At 43.0% G+C, this 22,226-nt stretch overlaps 1 protein-coding gene across 5 annotated transcripts in view; it reads right to left on the bottom strand.

The window, feature by feature from the left end:
• GULP1 (GULP PTB domain containing engulfment adaptor 1) overlaps positions 1–22,226 on the bottom strand; it is a 1,104,299-nt gene that overhangs the window by 975,746 nt on the left and 106,327 nt on the right. For 4 of the 5 annotated variants that reach the window (XM_077448664.1, XM_077448666.1, XM_077448662.1 and 1 more), the window contains exon 2: positions 18,825–18,875. The exons of the other annotated variant lie outside the window; for it this stretch is intronic. The gene's annotated coding sequence lies outside the window, so the exon portion shown is untranslated. The remainder of the gene's footprint in view (positions 1–18,824; positions 18,876–22,226) is intronic. 5 annotated transcript variants of the gene reach the window in all.

Genomic DNA, 22,226 nt, shown 5'->3' with positions numbered 1-22,226 from the left:
GTGCCATGTCAGCTGCTGGTGTTGGTCCTCTGTGTTTTATCAAGGGCAGGGTCAATGCAGCTAGCTATCAGGAGATTTTGGAGCACTTCATGCTTCCATCTGCTGAAAAGCTTTATGGAGATGAAGATTTCATTTTTCAGCACGACCTGGCACCTGCTCACAGTGCCAAAACCACTGGTAAATGGTTTACTGACCATGGTATTACTGTGCTTAATTGGCCTGCCAACTCTCCTGACCTGAACCCCATAGAGAATCTGTGGGGTATTGGGAAGAGAAAGTTGAGAGACGCAAGACCCAACACTCTGGATGAGCTTAAGGCCGCTATCGAAGCATCCTGGGCCTCCATAACACCTCAGCAGTGCCACAGGCTGGTTGCCTCCATGCCACGCCGCATTGAAGCAGTCATTTCTGCAAAAGGATTCCCGACCAAGTATTGAGTGCATAACTGAACATAATTATTTGAAGGTTGACTTTTTTTTGTATTAAAAACACTTTTCTTTTATTGGTCGGATGAAATATGCTAATTTTTTGAGATAGGATTTTTGGGTTTTCAGGAGCTGTATGCCAAAATCATCAATATTAAAACAAGAAAAGGCTTGAACTACTTCAGTTGTGTGTAATGAATCTAAAATATATGAAAGTCTAATGTTTATCAGTACATTACAGAAAATAATGAACTTTATCACAATATGCTAATTTTTTGAGAAGGACCTGTATATGACAAATCTGCGTTTTTTTGCACATAGAGTCAATTTATGGTTTATGCACTAGCTATCACTTTTATATATGCACAGAAGCATAATTTGATTGATTTATGCACAGTTGCACTTTATAGAATTTTATATTCGCATACTTGTGGCTTATTGCGATTATTGTATGGTTTGAAATCAGCGCATCACATCCTTTATCTTATTTTTCAGTAGTGAGAGACAACTCATTTAGTGATTGCTGCTTTTTTCCACCAGTCACTTTTCACTTTTCCATAGAGCGCAGAAGTCTTTAGATATACACATTAGGGCATTACACCTATAGGGCAACAGCATTGCAGTTTTTGAACATATACCAAGAAATACAATATTATGGAATACAAACGAAAACAAACGGAGCACCAAACACCCCATGATGGCCCGCCAAAACCCAACTGTCATACTAGGAATTAGTCTTGACAATAAAAGTTAAGGTTTAAAAAAAAAAAAAACACTCCAGAACTGGCCAAAAGTTAAATGAACAGCGGAAAAATGTGGAGGCGATCTCTGTTCTTATTCTGTACATATTAGTTGCCTGACCGTCATTCCAACCTTTCTTATTTATTACTATGAGTTACCAGCCTAGAAAAAGTAAGACTATAAAGACTTCTGATCTCGCTCTGACTTTCCTGATATGCCAGCATGTTCTGTTCAAAGATTGAGATGGTATTAAAGTCAGGAGATCACCAAAGGGACTGAAAATCTAAGACCTGAGAATCAGACATCAGAATCAGTACTTATAGCAATTATCTTACGTATGAGAATGTAGGTAGATGTTGGGCTGCAGTATATTCGCCAACCTGAAGTTGGCACTGTGCCATTCTTCAGCCTGGTAGGAGACCATTGAGGACTAATCTGTCCCCTGCTACGAGCTCCAGGTAAATATCTTGGGGAGCACAACATATATTATTGGATTTTGAAATTCTGCAACATTTCAGCAGTCATCTTGACTCTGAATTTCTTAAATGGGAATCTCTGCATCACCTGGTGTTCCTGCAGTGTGGTAGTAAGAGCACCCACTGGTTGGGGAGACAGGAGTATATGGGAGAGGAAGGAAAGAATATGTTTACCATTTCAGCTTCTCAGAACAGTCTCCCACTGGCAGCTGGATATCAGCAGGGACATTTTGGGGATTGCAATGTGACTCTAATACCATAACTCCTCCAAGGGAAATGCTCCTCTAGCATTCTATGTAATAAGTAGAGACCAGCAACTCACTATCATATAACCACTACACCAATCAGTTGATGTGCATACAGGTGCAGCGTCCCCAAAAAATTGCAGATTCACCAACTGGTGCAGTCTCCGGGACTTGAGAATCTAGCTAAATACTAAAGTAAAGGGGGAAGTCCCCTGGAGACACCCGGGACACCTGTCCATAGAACGCTGTCAATGTCTACCCACTGCCTTACTATATAGATCCCACTCTGGGCTACTTTTCCTCAACTGCTTATATCTGTTACTGATTAGCTGGACTATTTACTACAAGGGACAGTATGTTGCGTCTTATACAGGATATACAATCAGTTCACTAATAAGCTATCAGTATACTAGCGACATGCAACCTTTTGGGATCATTTTCAAGTGTGTTGATAACTAAACTATATACCCCTTTATCCCCTAGCTGGGGGCTTATTAAATAATCAATACTGTATTGGCACATTGATCTATGGTGATTGCCACCGGGATCTGTGAGTTAATCCATTTTCACTTTTTGCACTTTATTTGCAATATGTTGGTATATGGTGTGCATGCCTGATACGTGATGCAGCTGCTCTTATATTTAGACAACATTGTCTTTTTTTTATTTTATTTAGTCTAGGTGTTGGTGGTGGGTACTCAATAGTTGAAATTTTGTATTACCTTTATTGTGCAATAAAATGTATTCCCTTTTTTAAAGCAGCTTGGTCTGCCGGGATTCTTTTCAGGGGGTTCCCTCTTCTCTCTGTACTTTAGTATTCTTCTAGCATTCTGTTGTCTTTTGGTGTGTATTATAATACTGCTAGAAAACGTCCTTACCTATAAGAATTATGTTCTCTTCCTGAAGCACTATATGGTATACAACATATGTAGTACCTAGGGATGCACCGAATGGTTTTTTTGGTGCCGAAACCAATACCGAAAATGAAAAATACACTAGGCCGAAAACTGAAACCGAAACAGCACCGATACTGAAAATGACTGTTTTTAAAAAATATTTTTATACAGGAGGTGGTCAGAGACTGGGGACATGGTACAGGAGATGGTCAGAGACTGGAGACATGGTACAGGAGATGGTCAGAGACTGGGGACATGGTACAGGAGATGGTCAGAGACTGGGGACATGGTACAGGAGATGGTCAGAGACTGCAGACGTGGTACAGGAGATGGTCAGAGACTGGGGACATGGTACAGGAGATGGTCAGAGACTGGGGACATGGTACAGGAGATGGTCAGAGACTGGGGACATGGTACAGGAGATGGTCAGAGACTGGGGCCATGGTACAGGAGATGGTCAGAGACTGGGGCCATGGTACAGGAGATGGTCAGAGACTGCAGACGTGGTACAGGAGATGGTCAGAGACTGCAGACGTGGTACAGGAGATGGTCAGAGACTGGGGACATGGTACAGGAGATGGTCAGAGACTGCAGACGTGGTACAGGAGATGGTCAGAGACTGGGGACATGGTACAGGAGATGGTCAGAGACTGCAGACGTGGTACAGGAGATGGTCAGAGACTGCAGACGTGGTACAGGAGATGGTCAGAGACTGCAGACGTGGTACAGGAGATGGTCAGAGACTGCAGACGTGGTACAGGAGATGGTCAGAAATTGCACACATGATACATGACACATGATACAATTGATACAATGCAGCCAGTGTCTCCCCTCATAGCAGCCAGTGTGTGTCTCCCCTCATAGCAGCCAGTGTGTGTCTCCCCTCATAGCAGCCAGTGTGTGTCTCCCCTCATAGCAGCCAGTGTGTGTCTCCCCTCATAGCAGCCAGTGTGTGTCTCCCCTCATAGCAGCCAGTGTGTGTCCCCTCATAGCAGCCAGTGTGTGTCTCCCCTCATAGCAGCCAGTGTGTGTCTCCCCTCATAGCAGCCAGTGTGTGTCCCCTCATAGCAGCCAGTGTGTGTCTCCCCTCATAGCAGCCAGTGTGTGTCTCCCCTCATAGCAGCCAGTGTGTGTCTCCCCTCATAGCAGCCAGTGTGTGTCTCCCCTCATAGCAGCCAGTGTGTGTCCCCTCATAGCAGCCAGTGTGTGTCCCCTCATAGCAGCTAACCTGTGAAGAGAAAACAGAAGAGAGAAGAGGAGAGTCGCCTCCGTCGCCTGTTTGATCACAGCAGGGGAACATCACAGCTTTCAGTTCAATAGCTGTGTGTTCCCGGCCGCGCGCCGTCAAGTACAGCCCCTCCCCCTTGTCTTGGCACTTTGATAGACAGATCATCCGTCCAATCCTACGGGTGATCTGTCTATCAAAGTGCCCTGACAAGGGGGAGGGGCTGTACGTGATGGCGCGCGGCCGGGAACACACAGCTATTGAACTGAAAGCTGTGATGTTCCCCTGCTATGATCAAACAGGCGGCGGAGACGGCTCGCCTGCACTATAGCATGATATAGCTCTTCATGATGGGCGCACCAGGGGCGGGGGGCGGAGACCCGCCTCCTACCCTGGCCCCGCCCCATTTTCGGCTCCATTATCGGCCGTATTTCTCTTTCGGCAAATTGCCGAAAAGGGCATTTTCGGCCAAAATGTTTCGGCGGCCGAAATTTCGGTGCATCCCTAGTAGTACCATTGCTATTAATGCCTTGTTTGCGCCTAGTTAATTTCTACTACCTGGTGGCCCCCGAGAGTGTTGTTTTCTTCCATGATGCTTTGAGGTCTGCATCTTGAACGGAAACCACCAGAAAGAGCAGAAACAGGACAATAGCTTTCTGCTACTGACTGGTTAATTTTGTGCTTTTGAGCTCTGTTCTTACTGAACTGTTTAGTTATTAATGGTTCATTTTGAGTGACACCTGTCATATTAAAAAACATATACTGGTTATTCATTGAATAGATTGTTAAGAAACATCCCGGCTTTAGCAGAGCAGTATTTTGTTGAAGCTCGCCAAAAGATGCTCAGATGTATTCAAAAATGTATTTATTCAGTAAAAAGAAAAAAAAATGGACTTGGCACTCCAGGCTCTAACATGATAGAAACAAGTAACGTCCCCAAATGGGACAGGCTATTTCTCTGTTAGCTAGCATACATAACGATGCAGCTCTATACTGACATTCGAGTACTCATGTGAGAATATTAATGAAAGTCTTTCTTCTCCCAGCATGCACATCAACTCTTAATTTGGATGAACTCCCTAGTCATGCTTCTCTGCTGTACCAATAAAACAATCAAACTCCTCCATAGAAAATGCAATCCAATGCAAGGCAACTGACAGGTGTCACTTTTAAAGTAAACCTGTGATTAAAGAAACACAGAGTCTGAAATTGATAACCCTTTCTTCTGAAAGTGCTAGTTCAATGACCTTCTAGCTTGTAAATATCTGAGGTCTTTGCAACTAAGGACTTTTGACGTTCCTGATCTGTGCAAAACTTTAGGCAGCTAAACTTTAGGAATGCTTTCAGAGATATGTTAATATTTTATTGTTATCAATTAATAAAATGAAAAGTAAATGAACAAAAGTGAAATCCAAATCAAATCAATATTTGGGGTGACCACCCTTTGCCCTCAAAAACAGCATGAATTCTTCTAGGTACACTTGCACACAGTTTTTGAAGGAACTTGGCTGGTAGGTTGTTTCAAACATCTTGGAAAACTAACCACACAGTACAGGGGTAAACTTTGGTCCCACTGGTTTCTGCCAGTTCTGTGCTGATGGCACTGCTGGACATTGTCTGATGTTGAAGGGAAGTAATCATAATGTGCCTATTATCTGCTGCATTAAGTTTCCTTGGGTGACAACTGCGTGTACGGTCCTCATTGTTGCCTGCTTCTGTGTGCTTCTTCAAACGTGCTTGAACCCCAAGGGAGCTTGAAACCCCAGTCTGCTTTGAAATCTTTGCCTATGGAAGACCTTGCTGATGCAGTATAACTACCTTGTGTCTAATTACTGTGCTCAGTCTTGCCATGGTGTACACCTGTAACATGAAACTGTCTTCCACAACCTCACCTTAGTAGCATAGTTTGGCTTTTCCTCTCCCAGTTTTAAGCCTCCTACACAGTTGTTTCTGTTTTAGTTAATGACCGTTTCAACCTACATATGAAATTGATGATTATTAGCACCTGCTTGGTATAATTATTTAATTATACACTTGAATCCTACAAAATCCATGACTTTGTGCAAGTGTACAAAGTGTGCAAGTGTAAGCCCTTGTACACACAGTCGGACATTCCGTTGGATTTTGTCCGAAATTGTTGCATACACACGGTCGGACAAAGTTGTCGGAAAATCCGATTGTACATAACGTGATGACGTTATTTCGTTACGACGGGACTACGTTCAAGCTAGTAGCCAATAGCTTTGGTCTAGGAATTTGATCTGAGCATGCGTGGCACTTTGTCCGTCGGAGTAGGCTACACATGATCGGACTATGTCCGATCTGAGCATTTTGTCGGAAACTTTTATCGGCAAGTTGGAAAAGTTGGTCCGTCGGATATTCTGACGGAAACAGTCTGATGGAGACCACACACAGTCGGAATATTCGACAAAACGGTCCGATAGGACACATTCCGTCGGAATCTCCGACCATGTGTACAAGGGGTAAGAATTGTTACTGGTTTGAAGCCAAAGGATAGCCACACCAAATATTGATTTGATTTTGATTCTTCTTCTTTTCCAGTATTTTCTTCAGTATTGGTTTACTATTACAGTGCCTTGAAAAAGTATTCATACCCCTTGACATTTTCCACATTGTGTCATGTTACAACCAAAACGTAAATGAATTTTACTGGGATTTTATGTAATAGACCAACACAAAGAGGCACATGAATGTGAAGTGAAAGGAAAATTATAAATGTTTTTCAAAATTGTGTACAAATAAATATGTGAAAAGTGTGGCATGCATTTGCATTCAGCCCCTCTGAGTCAGTACTTTGTAGAACCACCTTTCACTGTAATTACAGCTGCAAAGTCTTTTATGGGGAAGTTTCTACCAGCTTTGCACACCTAGAGTAGAGCTACATGATTCTGGCTAAAATGAGAATCATGATTGTTTTTACTTAGAAGATAGATCACGACTCTCTCACGATTCTCATGGTGTAACATCATCTTTTACATTAAAACAAAAAAATTGGGGTAACTTTACTGTTTAATTTTTATTTTATTCATTGAAGTAAATTTTTTCCCCAAAAAAATTGCATTTGAAAGACCGCTTAGAAAATACAGTGTGACATAAAATATTGCAGCAATTGCCATTTTATTTCTTAGGGTCTCTGCTAAAATATATATAATGTTTGGGGGTTCCAAGTAATTTTCTAGCAAAAAATATTGATTTTAACTTAGGAAAGAAGTGTCGGAAAAAGATTTAGACTTTAAAGAGGACGTAAACCCTAATGGGTTTACTTCCTCTTTGATTCTCTGCAAAGGTAAAGCATAATGGACCACTATGCATCGCATAGTAGTCCATTATGTGTCACTTACCTGACACAGGAGCCAGCGAAGTCACCGCTGTCCCCTCCATCCTCTTGGTGGGTCTTGCTGCTCCACCGCTGTCATTCGGTGAAGCCGCGATGACGTCACTCCCGCGCATGAGCACGGGAGCTGCCACTCATGGCATTTCGCCATTGACAGCGGCGCACTCAGTGCGCCTGCACGCCGCTGTCTACGGCAAATATCTCCTAAACCATGTAGGTTTAGGAGATATTTCTTGGACCTACAGGTAAGCCTTAATCTAGGCTTACCTGTAGGTCAAAGTTGGTTGTAAGGGTTTTCAACCACTTTAAGTGGTTAAACTTCCTGCATTTACCTTTGTTGAAAACTTGGCAGTCTGCCCTGATTATTTATTTACATAGAAGTTCTATCCCTTTGATCTAAGACAGAAGCTTAGTTACAATGTTGCAAGTTAAAAAAACTTGGCAGACTGCCCGGATGTTTTCTTTTGATAGCTGAGTGAGCAGATCGTTTCTCCACTTGTTTATATCAAAGAATTGGCAACCTCTGCAGGGGAGATCGTGAAAGGGGGTGAATCGAGATCACGATTTTTTAATGATTAATTGTGCTGTTCTAATCTAGAGAGTGACATTTTTTCCCATTCCTCTTTGCAAAATAGCTCAAGCTGTCAGACTGGACGGAGAGCGTTCGTGAAGAGCAATTTTCAAGTTTTGCCACACATTCTGGACATCATCTGATGTTGAAGGGAAGTAATCATGATGTGTCTTTTATCTGCTGCATTAAGTTTCCTTGGGTGACAACAGCGTCTACGGTCCTCATTGTGGACTTTGACTGGGCCATTCTAACAAATGAATATGCTTTAATCTAAACCAGGCATATGCAATTAGCGGGCCTCCAGCTGTTGCAAAACTACAAGTCCCATCACGCCTCTGCCTCTGGGTGTCATGCTTGTGGCTGTCAGAGTCTTGCTATGCGTCATGGGACTTGTAGTTCTGCAACAGCTGGAGGTCCGCTAATTACATATCCCCAATCTAAACCATCACATTGTAGCTGTGGCTGTACGTTTAGGGTCATTGTCCTGCTGGAAGGTGAACTTTCGCCCCAGTCTCAAGTATTTTGCAGACTCTAACAGGTTTTCTTCTAAAATTGCCCAGTATTTGGCTATATATACACATCAACTCTGACCAGCTTCCCTATCCCTGCTTAAGAAAAGTATCCCCACAACATGATGCTGCGACCACCATGTTTTACGGTGGGGATGACATTTTCAATGAGATGGGCAGTGTTAGTTTTCCACCACACATATCGTTTTGCTTTTAGGCAAAAAAGTTAAATTTTGGTCTCATCTGGCTTCTTATGGTTTTCTTTAAACAATAGCTTTCTTCTTGCCATGCTTCCATAAAGGCCAGATTTGTGGAGTGCACGACTAATAGTTGTCCTGTGGACAGATTCTCCCAACTGAGCTGTGGATCTCTAGTTACCATGGACCTCTTGGCTGCTTCTCTGATTAATGCTCTCCTTGCCCGACCTGTCAGTTTAGGTGGATGGCCATGTCTTGGTAGGGTTGCATTTGTGGCATACTCTTTCCATTTTCCAATGATGGATTGAACAGTGCTCTGTGAGATGTTCAAAGCTTAGGATTTTTTTATAACCTAACCCTGCTTTAAATTTCTCCACAACTTTATGCCTGACCTCTCTAGTGTGTTCCTTGGCCTTCATGATGCTGTTTGTTCACTAAGGCTCTCTAACAAACTTCCGAGGGCTTCACAGAACAGCTGTATTTCAACTGAGAATAAACTACACACAGGTGGACTATTTACTAATTAGGTGACTTTTGAAGGCAATTGGTTCCACTAGATTGTAGTTAGAGGTATCATAGTAAAGGGGGCTAAATACAAATGCATGTCACACATTTCACATATTTATTTGTAAAAAATTTGGAAAACAATTTATCATTTTCCTTCCACTTCCCAATTATGTGCCACATAAAATCCCAATAAAATACATTTACATTTTTGGTTGTAACATGACAAAATGTGGAAAATTTCAAGGGGTGTGAATACTTTTTCATGGCACTGTAGGTGTATGTAAAGGCAAAACTCTTTATTTTAGTTTGATAGAGTAGTATGAGCTTAGAACTTGGGTCAGGTTTTAATTTTTGTCTGTGTTTCTGCTAGGGAGATTTGTTCTCTCTGCTTGTCTGGATGGTCACTGGATGGTCACTGGGACTGAAAGTGAAGGTAAATCCAAAATTTAGAGTCGTCATCAGAACAGGACACGTTGAGAAATCTTCAAATCTTCTCACACCCGTGAAAACTGTGTAAGAGGGGATTTATCTCACTTTGGGGAGATTTTTTTGTTTTCTGTTGTTTCTAAAGGATGGACATTGAAAGGAAATCTCTTAAATGGGCCACAGATGGCAAAAAAAACTTGCCAGATGTTTTAATTCTCCCCTACTCTTATCCTACTCTCTATAAAACTGAAAATATGCTGGCTTTAGATGCTCTATAAGCCTCACTTATCTTATATTTGCATATCATAGGAAATCATAAACAATTATATAGACAACAGATGTGCCCTCTTCTATAAAGCTTTTCATGTGTGTCTTTAAAAATGCTGGTATGTTATTTTTGCTCAACAGTCTGTAGACCTGTCCACATTACAATGCTTTATTATCTCCCTCGTGTTACCCAAAATTATGGCCCGTCTATCTTTAATGCCCTCTTGCTAGTCTGTTTCTGAAGTTAGAATTTTGCCCTGTTAACCAGCCAAGCTTTATTACCTCCTGAGTGATAATTGAAATCCACCCACACCCCACTCCTATCAGTATAAAGATAAGCTTTCTTTTTGGGGGAAGCTATTGCAGGGGGCACATTTGCAACTGGGGCTCTTTCTCAAAGTGGGTGATTTTCTATAAGTGGAAGCACTTCTGACTCTGCACTTCAGCGAATGCACAAAGCGAAGGGACACAGGAAATTCCTATAAATCCAACTCCCATATTACCTCCCTCACGCTCCTGCTTCTACTAATATGGAGAAATATGGAGATATATCCCTAAACCCTGGGCCTCCATCATTAAACTGTACCCCATGTACCCATCACCCTGTACGCTCTGGCAGCAGCCACAATCAACACAATTTAGTTCCCATTTCTATTCTACCCAAGACCAGACTCCCTTTCTCTTGTGCCCTTTGGAACTCCTGCTCTGTCTGCAACAAACTCACCTCTCTCCATGACATCTTTATCGCCAACTCATTTAACCTACACGCCATTACCGAAACCTGGCTCCACAAATCTGACACTGCGTCTTCTGCTGCCCTATCCCATGGTGGTCTTCTTTGGACTCACTCCCCCAGATCCAATGGACAAAAGGGAGGAGGTGTTGGAATCCTTCTAGCCCAACATAGCACCTTTCAGGTACTTCAGCCACCTCCCTTTCGATCACTCTCCTCTTTCGAAGCACACTGCATTTGTTTTTTCACTCCAATTTCTCTAAGGATAGCCATGATCTACAGGCCCCCTGGACCAGTATCAACATTTCTTGATGACTTCTCTGCCTGGCTACCCTACTTTCTTTCTTCTGAAATCCCCACAATCATTCTCGGGGACTTCAACATCCCTATTAATACTAACACTCCTGCCCCTTCCAAAATTCTTAGCCTAACCTCCTCCTTTGACATGAAGCAGTGGATACATGCTCCTACTCACTCCGAAGGCAATAATCCTTGACCTCGTTTTCTCTCACCTTTGCATTCCATGCAACCTCTCTAACTAGCCATTCCCTCTCTCTGATCACCACCTTATTAGTTTCACTCTCTCCCTCTCCTTCACCTCCTCTCCCTCCAACCGCCTTAAAGTTACCCGCAGAAACCTACGTCATCTCAACCCTTCTCTTCTCTACTCTGCTAATCGACAACCTCTACAACAAAATCTCACCCATATCCTGCACCAACCTAGCCACTTCTGTCTACAACGCTTCACTTATAGCTTCACTGGACTCACTGGCCCCCCTCACTACACACAGAATCAACCCCCGACCCCTTCAATCTTGGCAAACAGATGTTACTAGAAGTCTGAAAAAACATAGTCACGCTCATGAGCACCTGTGGCGTAAGACAAAGTCTCAGAAAGATTTCAACCAATATAAATCTGCCCGCCAAAAATACAATTCCAGCCTCCTCTCTGCCAAGCAGACCTATTTTATCACTCTCATTAGCAACCTATCATCCCATCCCCATCAACTCCTCTCTACCTTCAACTCTCTACTTCGTCCTCCACCACCTCCACCCGTCAACTCACTCACTAGCCAGGAGATTGCCAATCACTTCAAACAGAAGATTGATACAATTCACGTGGAGATCTCTACTGTTCTGATACCCTCCATTTTTAATCTTCATGCCCGCAGGCACAATCATTACTTCCCTCTTTCAAACCCACCACTATAGATGAAGTTGCTAAACTACTTAGTAATGTCCACCTTACCACCTGCCCTCTGGATCTGGTTCCCTCACAAATGCTACGTTCCCCCTCTGGCTCTATGCTACACTCTCTAACCCACATCTTCAATCTCTCCCTCTCTTCTGGCATCTTCCCAACTCTCTAAAACATGCACTTGTCAGACCCATACTTAAGAAGCCCTCACTGGACCCATCCGATCCTAACAACCTACGCCCCATCTCCTTGCTCCCCTTCTTATCCAAACTCCTTGAATGTCTGGTCTACAACCAACTAAGAGTACACCTCCCTGATAATAGCCTTCTTGATCCCCTTCAGTCTGGATTTGGTCGACAACACTCCACAGAAACTGCTCTCCTAAAACTAACGATCTACTAACGGCCAAAACCAACATTATTCTGTACCTCTCTGCTGCCTTTGATACAGTTGACCACCCCCTCCTCCTCAAAAAACTCCACACCTTTGGTCTCCGTGACTGTACTCCTCGCTGGTTCTCTACCTACTTATCCAACCGCACCTTTAGTGTTTCTTAAAACTCTACTTCCTCATCTCCTCTTCCTTTCTCTGTTGGGGTCCCCCAAGGTTATGTTCTTGGACCGCTCCTATTTTCAATCTACACCTCCTCCCTGGGTCAACTGATAGCCTTCCATGGCTTCCAATACCACCTCTATGCTGACAACACCCAAATCTATTTCTCTACACCTCAGCTCACTCCCTCTGTCTCCTCATGTATCACTAATTTACTATCAGATATATCAGTCTGGATGTCACACCACTTCCTCAAACTCAATCTATCCAAAACCAAACTTTTAATTTTTCCTCCCCCTGATCTCACTGCCAAAATTGATGGCACAACCATAAGCCCATCCCCACATGCCAAGGTTCTAGGTGTAGTCCTGGACTCTGAACTCTCCTTCAAGCAACACATTCAATCACTGTCCAAATCCTGCCGCCTCAACCTCCGCAACCAAAATATGCCCCTTTCTAACCAATGACACAACAAAGCTCTTCATTCACTGGCTGGTCATCTCCCGCCTCAACTACTGCAACTCCCTTCTCATTGGCTTACCTCTACATAATCTATCACCTCTTCAATCCATCATGAATGCTGCTGCCAGACTCATCCACCTTACCAATCGCTCTGTGTCTGCTACTCCTCTCTGTCAATCCCTCCACTGGCTTCCGCTCGGCCAAAGAATTAAATTCAAAATACTAACTACGTACAAAGCCATCCACAATTTCGCCCCCAGCTACATCACTAGCTTAGTCTCTAAATACCAACCTACTCATTCTCTTCGTTCCTCTCAAGACCTCCTGCTCTCTAGCTCCCTCATCACCTCCTCCCATGCTCGCCTCCAGGACTTTTCCAAAGCCTCTCCAAACCTATGGAATGCCCTACCCCAATCTGTCCGCCTATCTCCTACTTTATTAGCTTTCAGACAATCCCTGAAAACCATTCTCTTCAGAGAAGCCTACCCTACCCACACCTAACAACTGTATTTTCATTTTCTCCATCAGCTCACCCCTCACAGTTATTACCTTTTGTTTCAACTTGGCCCTCCCTTCTAGATTGTAAGCTCTAATGAGCAGGGCCCTCTAGTCCCTCCTGTATTAATTTATATTGTAAGTGTACTGTCTGCCCTCATGTTGTAAAGTGCTGCGCAAACTGTTGGTGCTATATAAATCCTGTATTATAATAAAGATATGGGTATGTTTGTGTGATTACCAAGGCTACTAGAAGTTCTTTCTACTATCATATTTTTCTTTTTAACGCATAGTGACCTTTTGCTTGACCAGTTCATGAAGCTCACATACATTTAAAACAGATATACTGGCAAGAAAAGTCCCCCTCACAACGCTTTTAAATACTGATAAGGTAATTGGTTCACCTATACATGAAGCAAACAGACCCACTACCAATATGATCTTCTGGAGTGCAGGTTCTGTGCCCAGGCTGGAAACAACATTGTAGCTGATAATAGTAAATCTTCAGCTCTGTCTAGAATCTATTCAGCCATAATGCAGCATTTCTTGATTTTTTTTATATATATTTTATAAATACACCCAGTTAACATAATTACCAAGTTATGATGTAACTGGTCAGAGGATCCCTGTCAGAGATGCCAAATATTGGCCCCCTGATTTTAGTATACAGAAGGCAAGTCACTTGAGCAGCACCCAGAAGACACCAGTGCTGTCTGTATGCAATATGGGTTACTATAGGGATTTTCTGCATCCCTAGCACTCCTCTAGATGTGAGCTATAAAGGGTTAGGCCTTGTTCAAATAGATGTATTTAAGCATACACCCGTGCAAAGGGCTGTGTTTGCCAGAACAGGGATGTACAGGTGTTCAGTGCATCCCCATGCAGGTAGTCCCATTCATATCAATTGGGACACAGTGGGTGCGTGTCCTCAAACTTACAGCGACACATGCTCGCACCCACATGGATGTCAAATGGGCAACAGCAGTGGTGTCCACCCAGCCACTGGATTCCAACTGACATAAATGGGATTACATTCATGAAGATGCACTGAACACCTGTGCATCCCATGCAGGCAAATATTGTCCTTTGCATGGGTGTACACTTTAGTATGTCTGTGTGAACAAGGCCTTAGCTATAACCAAGCCGGGCCAATGTAAATTTAAAATAATTCCAGCTTTAAATCTGTTGATGACCTTTCCTTTGACTTTGTTATTTTTTGTTTTTATTTATTTATATACAAGGTTCACTGACTTTAAAAGAAATTGTAACATACAGTGCTTGCATATGCAGTATCATGCTTCCTCCAAAGCTTACAATACAAATATGCAGAACACAGCATGATCAGTATTTAGACAGACAGTAACAGTAAACAGTAAGGGCTTTTTGTATTTGCAAAAGCAAGAAAAAAAAACCTGACACTGAATGAATGAAATACTTGTATAGCTCACAATGCAAACTGAATCGCCTCTAGGCGCTGTGGCGAGCTTTGATCATCTGCTAAAAGAGGAAGGTCTTGAGTTTTTTCCTAAAAGCCAGGTGATTTTCTTCCAGGCGGATGTTGATTGGTAGAGCATTCCATAGCCGAGGCCCTTGGACAGCGAATCTCCGATCACCCTTGGATTTATACTGGGCTTTGGGCACGAGGAGGAGGTTTTTGTTGGCTGATTGAAGACTGCGGTTTGGTGTGTAATGATTTATTTTCTACATTAGGTATTGCAGAGCTTCTCTATGCACGCATTTGTGGGTGAGGCAAAGGGTCTTGAACGTGATCCGATTTTTTACGGTTAGCCAATGTAAGCTCCTCAGCGAAGGAGAGATGGATTCCCAGGGTTTTTTTCCTGTTATCAGCCTTGCCGCCGTGTTTTGGATCAGTTGTAATCGCGCAAGTTGATATTGTGGTAATCCTATGTAAAGCGAATTTGCGTAGTCCAGTCGTGAATTAATGATTGTTCCAACTACCACTGCTTTGTCATTCTTTGGGATAAAAGGGATGAGTCTGCAAAGCATGCGCAGCAGATGGTGAGATACACTGACTACTGCTCCTATTTGCGCATCCATTGACATTTGTGCGTCTAAAATATAGCCCCGAGACTCTTCGCTTTGGTCTTTGGGGAGATAGTCTGCCCAAAGACGGTTGGTGGAGACCAGGAGGTTTTGGTTGTGGGCTTATGATTTGGGTCGAAGATAAGAAGCTCTGTCTTTGATTGGTTGAGTTGGAAGGAGTTAGTGGTCATCCAGTCCTCTATTGATTTGAGGCAGTTTTCAAGTTGTTGTTGGTGATCTTTTTTTCCATTGATCCGGAAATAAAGTTGCATGTCGTCAGCGTAAGAGTGGAAGCAGAGATCTGAGCATCTGATGATTTGAAGGAGTGGGCGAATGTAAATGTTGAAGAGAACGGGTGACAAAGGAGAGCCTTGAGGGACACTGCAGGTGACTGCCCGAGATTCAGAGAGGAATTTTCCTAGTTTCACTGTCTGTGACCGATTTCCTAGGAAGGACGCGAACCACTGGAGATCTATGTCTTGGACTCCGGCTACTTCTGTGAGGCGGACGAGTAGAGTATTGTGATCTACTGTATCAAACGCTGCACTTAGGTCTAGCAGTATGAGGAGACACGGCTCTCCGTCATCTGCTGCTTCGAGGGCGTCGTCCCAAATCTTGAGGAGAGCTGTTTCTGTTCCATGACCAGGGCGGAAGCCTGATTGCAGCGGGTCCAGGAGTTTGTGAGTATCCAGGTGGAGTTGTAGCTGATGTACTACAGCTTTCTCCATGATCTTAGAAATGGTGTTAAGGCTTGTAATTGGCCTACGGTTGTTTGGATCCAGAGGGTCCAGGTTTGGTTTCTTGAGTAGAGGTTTGACGATGCCTTGTTTGAGGATGCTAGGAACAATCCCTTTGTGGAATGATCGGTTTATGAGGTAGGCTATGGTTGGAGCCACGATGTCGGAGCATTCTTTCAGTAGTTTTGTGGGGATGATGTCAATAGGTGAGGTACTGTCACGCAGTTTATTACTGATTTTTTTTGCGGTGACTACGGTAATTGGGGATAGTGAAAATTTTGGCGGTTGCGGTATGTTGGTGCAGACATCCTCTTTATGTCTGCACCAAAAATCAGATAGTTTGTCACAGTAATCCTGGGATTCACTTTCTGGGGGTTCTAGGCACACCGGATTCATTGATTGATAAACCAGTTTAAACAGTTCCCGTGGTTGGTTTGCGGCCGTTGAGACTGTATATGAGAAGTGGTCCTTTTTGGATTTGAAGATTGCTTTCTGATAATTCTCTGTGAGACCTTTGTAGTTAAAGTGGTTTTCCTCTGTGGTATTTCTTCTCCATGTTCTTTACGCTCTTCTGCGTTCTTGCTTTAGTACGGCGAGGGAGCTATTAAACCATCCAGAGTTTTTCTTCCTGATGAGAGCCCTGCGTTTTGGTGCTACCGAGTCTGCTGATTGCAGCAATGCCCTGTTCAGGGAGTTGAGGGTTTCCTCCGTAGAGTGGTTTAAGGTTATTGTAGTTATCTTGTTGGACAGAGTGGATTTGAAGGATTCGGAGTGCGTTGTTGTTACAGGATTACGTTTTTCGTTGGTGATGTTGGTAGCGATTTTGAATTTGATGGCGTGGTGATCCGTCCATGGCAATGTTATGTTGCCGAGTATGTTGACGTCAATGTTCTGTTTGAAAATGAGGTCCAGGGTGTGTTCTGACCCATGCGTGGGAGTCTTTATCAGTTGCTGGAGACCCAGTTCTTCTAGTTGATTGATGCAGGCAGTCGCAATGGGGTCTTTGGGCTTGTTTGCCCAAAGGTTGAAATCTCTGAGTGCCAGGAAATTTTTGAATTTTAGGGTGTGCATTGCAAAGGATTCCGTGAGGGGTGAAAGAAGATTGGACTTTGGTCCCAGTGGTCTGTAGCACAGTAGAATATGAGTGGTGTCATGGGGTGTTGGTTGAAGATGTAGCGTCAGGGTTTCCATAAAAGGCACTGGGTTCTGAGATGATGGTTTAGTGAGATCCAGGTGACCTTTAAAGATCACTGCTAGGGTTCCTCCTTTTTTCCCTATCCGGAGTTCGGTTAGTATCCTGTAGTTTTCCGGCACCAATTCGGTGAGGATGGTGTTGCAGTCAGAGGTTAACCAGCTTTCGGTGATGAAGAGGCAGTCTACATTGTTCTCGATGATGAAGTCGTGTACTTCCAGTCTATGTTTGACTGCAGACCTGCCGTTAATCAAGGCGCAATCTAACTGTAGTGGTTGAGTAGATCTCTTCCTGTGGTTGGGAGTTGCTTGTCATCCGGTTTTTAATAGTTGTTCTCTTTGAAGTATTTTTTGTATGGAAGATGGCAATGTGGTGTTGCTGTTCCTTAGTCTGTGCAGAACTTCAGCTGAGTATTTGAAGTAGCACATGGTTTGTGGATGAGGTTGATGGTACTATGTGCCTAAGATGATAAACCTGATCAGGGTATTGATCCTGAGGATGGGCTAGGTATCAGACTTGCCGCCGTGCTTGAGGCTATTAGCACGCAAGTTGATCAGGGGATGCCTATATGGATGCGGAAGGAGTTGTTGTATTCGGTTGCTGGCTGTTCCAGCTACCTTTACTTGAGGTGAAGGTCTCCGCTCAGAAAAGAAGTCTGGCTGTGATCTGGAGTAGTCGTCCTAGGATAGCGTGAAAAATGGAATGGAGGCCGGAGGTAGGGGTATGCTAACCTACGGTTGTTCCTGAGGAAGGCGAAAAAAAACCCTGGCAGTAGCAGCCAAACGCACCAGTGGGGCAAAAATTCCTTCCTGGCCCCCGTAGGTGGTCGGACGGAGTCCCTGGAACAATCACTGGGGGGGGGGAGTGGAGGTGCAAGCTTACCTGGCTGCGGTGGTCCCCGTTAAACACTCTGGTTCTGGTGAATCTGGCTTGCTCTCAGCCTGACGTTTCTGGAGAGCTGTCTGGTTGCCCCTTGCAGTGGGATCTTTAAAACTCCTGGTTATTAACTCTCCAGTTCAAAAATCCACTTGTGTTCACAAAATCCACATGCAAGCCACCATCATGGAGCAAGCTCCTGGAGGAGTTTGTATAACTACCTTTACACACCTGTGAACAATTAACCCCTCCCCTAAATTAGCAGGAAGAAAGAGAAAAAAAATGCTGTTAAAAAGTGTCAGAAAAAAGGTCTTTTAAAAACTGCTAGCAAATGTATCAAATAAAGGAGGGGAAAAAAATAAATAAAAACACCCCCAAAACAACACTTGCAAGCAGAAGCAGTCAAAGCACAACTCCTGGTTATTAACTCTCCACTTAAAATCCACTTGTGTTCACAAAATCCACATGCAAGCCACCATCATGGACACTGACTTCTAAGGTGAAAGACGCCTGCTAAGAACATTTGAGAAAAAGGAACACAAATGCACACAATATCAGCATGCTAAAAGAAGGCATCAAGGTCAGCCACTTTCTGTGAAATTGTTTGGATGGTGAATTCCCTGGTGCTCAGGGTTTTTAACCACATAATTAGGAAACTTGACTCTCCCATCTCTGATCCTACAAAACAGAACTCACCTTACACCTGCAAATTCATGTGACAACAGCGATGTCGCAAACACCAAGCCACTGAGAAGAAGAGAGACCATAAAAATCAATCACATTTTTTAGTGAACACTGCAAATCAACATATCAACAGAGACTGTGAATTAGAAATGAGAATGAGTTAGCACACTCAACCAAATGTGACTGCATGATTGACATAACTGAGCAACACCAAAAGGAACTACCTAAATCCAAGGGCATCTGAAACACTTCTATATGTGTCAATAGTATGTGACTATACATCATGTAACTGCAATGGAGTCCAGAAGCACAAAGGAATCCAGAGATATTTGTCCACACAGTAAAATATGTAGGTAGCAATACAGTGTCTTGAAAAAGCATTCACACCCCTTGAAATTTTCCAACCATAAACATAAATGTATTGTATTAAGATTTTATATGATAGACCAACACAAAGTGTCACATAATTGTGACGTGGAAGGAAAATGATATGTGGTTTTCCACATTTTTTACAAATATATATGTGAAAAGTGTGGTGTGCATTTGTATTATGCCCCCTTTACTCTGATACTTCTAACTAAAATCTAGTGGAACCTTTTGTTTGCAGAAGTCACCTGATTACTACAGTGCCTTGCAAAAGTATTCACTCCCCTTGGCATCTTTCGTGTTTTGTTGCCTCACAACCTGGAATTAACATGGATTGTTTGAGGATTTGCATAATTTCATTTACAGAAAATGCCCACAACTTTGAATATTTATTTTTTTATTGGGAAGCAAACAACAAATAGGACAAAACAACAGAAAAAGTCAATGTGCATAACTATTCACCCCCTAAAGTCAATACTTTCTAAAGCCCCCTTTTGCGGCTATCGCAGCTCCAAGTCGCTTTGGATGAATCTCTATGCACATCTTACCACTGGGATTTTTGCCCATTCCTCCCTGCAAAACTGCTCCAGCTCCTTCAAGTTGGTTGATTTGCGCTTGTGAACAGCAATCTTTAAGTCTGAACACAGATTTTATATTGGATTGAGGTCTGGGCTTTGACTAGGCCATTCCAACACATTTACATAGAAAGGTTTCCTTATGGGGTTTTTTAGCAGCAAAGCATCAAAAATTATTGGATATAAATAAGTTTTATTAAGAAAAATTTCAAAAAGAGGACATTTGTTTGTATTAAAACACGAGCTCTGAAAGTGAGGCTAAAACATGTTCATCATAATGCAGCCGTGTGGGTACACTTAAAAAAACATAGCAGGATATAAATATTGTGATCATACTAGATACTCCGACACATTTCGACCTTAACAGTAGAGGTCTTCTTCTGGGGGAAAAGATGCGTTGTAAAAGATTAAATATATTTACCACTAATGGCTGAGGGGGATAGCCTCCTGATTGCTGTTTAAAAACTGCTGATGCAGCAAGCACTCCCGCCTTATTGTACAAGAAAAGAATGCAACTCAGAAAACCACCCCAAGGTCTATGAGAGACCAATCTTTAGCAGCTGTTAAAGTGTATGATAATAGATACAGCCGTGTGGGTATACATAGAAAAACATGGCAAGGTATAAATATTGTGATCATACTAGACACCCCGATGCATTTTGACCTTAACAGTAGAGGTCTTATGGGGGAAGAAAATAAGGAACTCAAGAGAAAGATGCATTGCAAAAGTAAGATCATTTGAAAAACAATACTACCAGAAAACAATAAATGTTGATATTAACACAGAAATTGTTTTATTGAAATATATTTAAAAACTGTGGAGTGTCCAACCAATGCGGCAAGCACTCCTGCTTTATAACATGCAGAAAAAGAGTGCAATGTCAGAAAACCACCCAAGGCCTACCAGAGGCTGCCCGCATTCATGCCCCCACAGGGAGGGGGTGAGGGAGGAACCGGAGACCAAGGACGGTGACCAATCTTATCACCAAACAGATGTTAAAGGTTATGATAATAGATGGATTAGAAGAATGTAATTTTTCTAAAATTAATGATTTATAAATATGTAAAAATGGTGAAACTATGTGATGGATTTAAATGTGATAATTAAATTGGAAATGAAAAATTATGAATGATAATAGGTTGGTGAAAGTGTGTGAGTAGGGTGAATCTACACTGAAAAGCGTGAATGATGATTGTGAGTGATGTGTGTGTGTGAGGGATGTTGCAAAAAATGAATAATGAACACATGAAAAACAAAAACAAAAAGCAAAAAGGAAGAATGGACAGGTGCAAAATATGGGCAAAAATAGCAAATAATGTGTGTGGAGTAGGCTGTGAGAAAAGAGAGTGAATGAGATGTGTGGGTGACTGATGCCGCGTACACACGGTCGAACTGTTTGACGTACTTAGTCCGTTGAAACACATTTCAGCGGACAATCCGCTCGTGTGTGGGCTTCAGCGGACTTTTTCAGCGTGCAGTCCGGAGTACTAAGATTTGCGGTTTTTCCAAAAATCTGTCCGTCGTACTTTGGTTTTAGCGGACAATACGGTCGTCAGTATGCTAGTTCGACGGACTAAGAATGGCGCATGCCCAGAAAGGATTTACACGGCGGAAGGGTGCTTTGCTGTGTCTTGGACTTCCTATTTCTAGTCCCGTCGTACGTGCTGTACACGTCATCGCACAAGCTTTCGACGGACTGTTTGTGTATCCGTGTGTGGTCAAGTCCGTTCAGTGGAAAGTACGCCGGATTGTCCGTCGGATTGTATGATGGACTAAGTACGCCATACAATCCGCTCGTGTGTACGTGGCATTAGTGTGCTGTGAGAAGAGATGTGTGAATGTGAGGGAATGACTAGAAAATAAAAAGTGTATGTGAGTGTGAATGATGAGTGAGTAAACAAGATGTGGACATAGAAGTGAAACAAAGTGGTACAAAAACATAAATATTTACCTAAAATAATAAAGATAACTCTTCAATTTCAAATGGCGGGTGGTAACAGGCTTTAAGAGCGCACACCAAACATAAGTTCTAATGAACTACGGACATATCAAAATAAGAAGATCCAGTGAGTAGCCATTTATATATAGGGCATTACTTACGTCAAAGCGGGTAAAGTTTAGGTCTGTCCGTCATGACCGCTGCATGGGATCTGAAGGAGATCCTCATACAGGCTTTTTATATATTGCCTATAGGTGTTCGGGATGTTTGATTGGTGCCAGACCCGGTATCCTCCCTCCCCCCCGGCACTGTGAGGAACCAGCCACCAAACGAGAGGCCCACACACAGCCCCCCCGGCGTTCTGGAAGGGAAAACCACCGACCACTGTCGTAGCTTCCGCCCCAAACATGGCGTGCCACTCACACCTAGAATTCTCGCACATGCACAGCAGGCCGCGGGATGCCGCCAGCAGGAAAATGCTCCCTCCAGCGGCCAAAAGGAGAAAGGTCGCTTTGGGAGCACATAAGGAGGGA

This window comes from Lithobates pipiens, unplaced genomic scaffold (genome assembly GCF_037356315.1).
Source record: "Lithobates pipiens isolate NorthernLeopardFrog02 unplaced genomic scaffold, aLitPip1_a1.2 Scaffold_22, whole genome shotgun sequence".
In the NCBI taxonomy this organism is placed as follows: Eukaryota; Metazoa; Chordata; class Amphibia; order Anura; family Ranidae; genus Lithobates; species Lithobates pipiens.
Note: the sequence above shows the minus strand (reverse complement) of the source record. Positions and strands in the feature narration are given on the sequence as shown.